Here is a 6,000-nt window from a genome sequence, read left to right as displayed (position 1 = left end):
TCATCAGAATAGGAGATTGAATCACTCATATCATGTACAATTGGAAAGATGATGGACATAAACAAAAAGGCCTGAGAGAACCTCCACCTTGTGATATGCCAGCACTAATAGTACGAATTGAGATGTGTGAGGGTATATATTTGAGTAAACTGCAGTTTTGTTTGATGAAGAATAGGATCTCGTCGCGAATTCTGAAGTAGCTTGCCAAGAGCTTGATGAGAGCGTTGACATCAACACAGTCAAACATAGCTTCAATAACAACATGATGGATAACTCGCACTTACCCTCGAACGCTTTAAGAACAGCGTCTGTAGTAGCCATGAGGTTAGTCACTATAGAGCGGTGCAGCAGGGTGTAATGGATTTAAGATGGGGAAGATATGTGACGACAGTGTAGAAAGGAGTGCTTTCTTCATAAGCTTAAGAAAACTCTAAGACAACGTAGGTGCACTTGAAATTCGCCTGATGACATGGGACTTTTGATTTTCGGGATTGGCCTCAACAGATAATGGGCCCATGACTATGAGAAAGATTTCTGAATTAGGACGTTATTAAAAATGCTTAAGGAGTCCCAGAATATAAGGACTATGGCATTTAATTATGACCCGGGGAATGCAGATCGGCTTCAGCAGTTGCGCTTGTCCGAATTTTGATATACTAGCCTCTGTGGACAGTATATCAAAACTAATTTACTCTCCAAAAGCCATGAGACATCAACACAGTCAAACTGTAACTGCCAGGAGCCAGTCTTCCTAAAAAAATATATCAGTTTTTTTGGGAGGACTAGCTGCTGGCCATTATACAATAGGCTTGAGAACCTTGTGATTATCCAAGTAATTGTAAAGGCTGACGTTTTCAGGAAGATCGGAGAATACTTGAGTGAAAAGGATTACCTTTTGCCAGGGTATTGGACATACGCTGTCTCTGCTTTTGCTTTTAGACAGTTGATCATAGCTCTAGCATGGGTGTAAGCATTTATTTATTTATTGTATTAAGCGGTTCATTTACTTCCTTTCAGTATACTGTACTTCCTTTCCAGTTTTTTCCCAAATGCGGACTAGAAAGACCCCCTAAAATGACATATTAAAGCAATAAAAAACATATAGAAAACAGTTCAAAGTCTAGGTTGAGGTGTCTAGTTCTAGGTTAAAGTGTCCAAGTTCATGGGTGCAAGCATAGTGTTTGGAGTAAGGTGCCACCCGTGGTCTCCCCACAACTGCGCCATCAGTACTCTTTTGAAGTATACAGAACTCTGTAAATGCCAGAAGTGTGTGTGACATGGACATGTGTTGTGTTTTATGTACGGCGGCACCTAAACGTTAGTTCAACTCTGCCATGGTACGCTATGATGATTACGGAGCTCTGTGAAATGGCCAGATACGAGTATGGTGTTATGTCTGCAGTGTCTGCGCTGTATCACAGTGGTATCGTCACCGTCCTCCCCACACCGAGTGAAAAAGGCCCGGGTTCGAATCCCGTCGATGACGCGAGGAACTTTAATCGGCTTTTTTCACTCCGTGGCTGAGTTAATCGGTCTCAGGCGTAGATAGCAAGGTGTTTTCCCCAGAAACTGGGTTTTTCGTCTAGCAAACAGACAAATCGACCATAGAACACACGCAATTAACAGACATAAGACATAGCACGGCAGATGAATTTAATTATTCGGGTGGCCTAAATATAACAGTTTGGTTTTTATGCCTGCAAAGTCTGTCTTGTTCTGTTGTATCTGGCCACTTAGCTACTAGGGAGCAGCGATCACAAGGGATGGCTGCTCCCTAATACCGTCCACGCCACGACAGTATGCGTACTGTCAAACGAAAGTGACAAGGTAAGAATCCAGCATCCCCTGGAGGAAAAATCAATTCCAGTGGATGCTAGCAAATCCCGTACCACTGGAAGCCCAATCCGGTGGTACCAGCAAATAAAAAAAAAAATACAATAAAAAAAAAATATATATATATAAATAAATAAAATAAAAAATATAATAAAAATAAATATATATATACACACACACTGTATATAATAGATAAAAAAACAGTGATTGTAAGCAAAAAAATCAAATTGTAAAAAAAAAAAATAAATAAATGAAAAAAAATAAATTAAAAAAATTAAATAATTAAATAAAAGTAATAATAAATTCATAAAAAAAAACGAAAAAAAGCCGCCAGGAATAGTGTGTGTGTTTAATGGCGCATAAGCTACACTGGCTATAGTGCACCTCCAGGAATAATGAAATCAGCAGTCGTCATGTAGCTTAGTGGTCCGGTGGCAATCAGCAGTCGTCATGTAGCTTAGTGGTCCGGTGGCAATCAGCAGTAGTCGAGTCGTTAGAGAAATCACTACTAGTAGCTCTTGTTGCATAATAAAATTTCAGGTAGAGTTGGCCAGTGCGACACAGAACAGAAGACTCCGTGGAATTGACGCCAGAATCGCACGAAGAGAGGAAAAACATACAATTCAGTTATAAGGCAGATATCCTAATAGTAGGGAAGCTAGTTAGCTGCCGCAGTCTGTTAAAAATTTCTTTTGCAAATTCTTGGAAGATTTCAAAATTTTGCCAGTCCTCGATGCCACCTCATAAGCAAGAATCTGTAGAGGTGAGATTCGCATTGCATGATCCAGTCATGTTATTAAGTATGATGTGCAGAGGGGAAGAACCATTTCTGTACAATGTTGGAAGAGGTAAATGAAATATCGGGTGTAAACGACTTGGTTACAACACTTTTAGTAGACAAGGACTACCTGGATAGCCAAGAGTTGGTGAGAAGGTTCGAGCATTTCTCTTTTTCTTTCTGTGGGTCAGCAGTTAGATCGACAGTAATATTTAGGAAGGTAATGGGTATCCTTTTCCTAAAATTTATTTAATTTATTTAATATAATAGCAGAGACCTTTATAAATAACATGAAGGTCAGCGGGTAAAGTGCCTGCGATAGCTTGTAGCGCCGGTGTGGAGACTGTATGGCATGTTCGAAGCAGCGCCAAGAGAAAAGACCTTTGCACAGTTTCCAGTTGAGATTTCACAGTAAGAAGCCTGGCCCTTTGAAACCAAATACAGGAGGCATATGATAAAATTGGGATAAAGACAGTACGATACAAGATACGGAGAGAGTATTGTTTTTCAGTCTCCATTCTTTGATGTAAAGTCCTTAATCTTTTTAGAGAGATGCTATAAGAGCGAAGAGAAGGATAGACGGTCATCTAGGACAACACCAAGATGTTTGTGTGTGGGCACTAGAGGAAGCGAATTTTCCTTGATATTTTATTACGGGAGGCCTACCATAATTTAGCCTTCCCTTAAAGATCATCATTTTTGTTTTTGTCACTGAAACGATGAGCTTGTTTTTAGTGGCCCAGTCACATAGTTTGGAGATATTATTTGCAGAAGTTTCAAGATCCCTTCTGGAATTTCCGTGGACAAGAATGGATAAGTCATCGGCGTAAGCTATTGCTTTTATATCTGTCAGGTCACCATTGAGGACTAAGTTCCATACTAGGGGTTTAAGAACATACCCTTGGGGGCAGCCTCGAGTAATATGTCTGGATACAGACTGGTGTTTAGTTTGTACCAAGACGATTACTTTGCGATTACTAAAATAGTCCTTTATGAGAAGGTTATTGTTGTTTGGTTTTTAGGAGCATTAGCAACTAAGGCCATATTGCTCCGGGATATACGGTGGTCATTCCCTGACCTTTCCGCATCCTCCGTATTTGGTGGTGACGGGCTCGAACCCCGGTCTAATCAAGAAGCGTGTGCTATGCACTGCTGCTCCTTCCCACCTGGCTACGGAGGTGCCCAATTATGAGAAGGTATAATAACTGAAGGCAATTTACAACTCTAAGACAACGAAGGACACTCCCCCACCATAGTGTATCGAAAGCACCTTCGAAGTCTATAAATAAAATTAGGGTTAGTAAAATAATAAGAGGAGTTTACCTCAATATAGTGCGTAGAATACTTCCGTATGATACCCTCCAGAAATTAAAACGGAAAAAACGAAAAAAATCGACAACGTACCGGTACATTAGAGTAAAATATAAATAATTAAATAATCAATTTAACACAATTCAAATCAATTTAAAACAATTAAATCAAATTAACGCAATTAAAAGAATCTAACGAAAATATTCAAAACGATTTTCCTTCCTGAAGGTGACAACGCTTTTCGACCGTATGTCGTGATCACAGGAATGAAAATACAGGAATGAAAGCGTTGTCAGCTTCAGGAAGGAAAATCGTTTTGAATATTTTCGTTAGATTCAATATCAATAATCACTTTTCAAACGCATACTGCCAGCTCTTGACCTTTCCCCGACAAGTATTTTCATCGTTGCGAATAGACAGCGGTTGTCTCCAAAGTTGAAACAGTTGGCATGCCTTAACTAACACTTAACCTTCACCGAAACTTATTTAGCGTGGGGGGATCGCATTCTTCACAAAACTTAGAGGAGTTTAGTAAAGTATAGTCGCAATAACATGGATTCCTAAAATGATTTGTTCGTGCATTGAAACATACTAAATTTATTTTCGACAAAATAGTGGTGATTATTTAACAAGGTACTCCTTAAAGTACTTAAGTTGTGGGTTTCGACTTGCAGCACAATTAATTCTGCAGGTATATACGTACACATCGGGAGATGGGGAGCGAAAATTCTTGAAACTACAAATAAGTGACAAATACAGAAAGATACAAGCTGCATAATACGTCAGTGTTCACATCAAGAGATTTTCGGAGGGGGAGATGGGATGGTTATATTCTATAAGGCTTCCCAATTCAACTTGATTCATCATGCTTTCAGTCAGTTTCTGACGTTTGATTCTCATTGCAACACTAGTGTTAATTGATATTCGTACCGTTTCTGTGTCCCCCCCCCGCTCCAGACCTCGAAGTAATTGATGAGATCTCCAACTGGATATCAATCAGCTTCAATATATCTGCAGTACTCAGCTGTGGAGACTTTAATCTACCACCTCATCTTGAAAAGCTGGAAATAGAACTCTTAGATAATCATAATTTCATAAACAGTACCCGAATTAATCAAGAACCTACCAGAGGAAGTATAGGCTTGATCTGATCTTTTCCTCTAGCGCTTGTGCCTTGAATGCTATATCCTTCATTGTATTGTTTTGCAAATCCCCGTTCCTGACCAAAAGTATCTTGGCTGAATGGCAACATAACTTATTTCGCCGAAGTATTTGGACATCAACATGTGTATTCAGCCAACTGTTGTCATTTATCGGCTCTTGCTGTTTAATCTAATAACAAACCGGATTAATTCTGTAGCCAGTCAGCTTTAAAAAAATTAAAATCACTTCAGATCCAAGACATGGTAAAATGTATTTAGGGTCTCACAGCAGCAGGGGTTTCCACCATCTCTGTGTAATTTTCATTGTTAGTGTGAGACAGTACTCTGTCAAGGCCAGAGGTTTAAAAGTGTGTGGGCTGTGTATATGTGTACTGCTGAGTACCGTTCTTCTTCTGGCCATTTAGCCGTTGCCCCCCTATTGGGACCCACCGTTTTCACACTTTCCCCCGTGGAGGCAGGCCAGGTACCCAGTAGATTTATATTTACTCTGGCAGGCCCTGCCACCTAGTTTCCTAAGATTTCAGGGGCTAGGGCCTATAAAAAAAAAAAAAAAAACCAAAAAAAAGGGTTAAGCGCTGGGAACAGAAAAGGCCGAAAGAGGTTTATACAGACACGATTTAGATTTGAACGTTATTAGATTTTGACAGCTTGGGAGAGACTGAGTGGAAGTCTCCCCCAAGTGGAAGACAGGCTGAGTGGAAAAGACAGAAGTATGCGGACGATAGAGAAGACGACCTCAGATGGTCAGTGAGACAGGCCCATACCCCACCATGCGAAAAGAGGTGCGGCAGAAAACGTCTCCTCCCCCCCGCAAGGGAAGAAAGGAATTATAGGGCCACGCAAGGGTGTTAATCAATTTAACACAATTCAAATCAATTTAAAACAATTAAAAATCAAATTAACGCAATTAAAAGA

The sequence above is a fragment of the Mastigoproctus giganteus genome, chromosome 13 (assembly GCF_048544385.1).
Source record: "Mastigoproctus giganteus isolate SK-2022 chromosome 13, ASM4854438v1, whole genome shotgun sequence".
Classification (NCBI taxonomy): domain Eukaryota; kingdom Metazoa; phylum Arthropoda; class Arachnida; order Uropygi; family Thelyphonidae; genus Mastigoproctus; species Mastigoproctus giganteus.
This window is presented reverse-complemented; position numbering follows the sequence as displayed.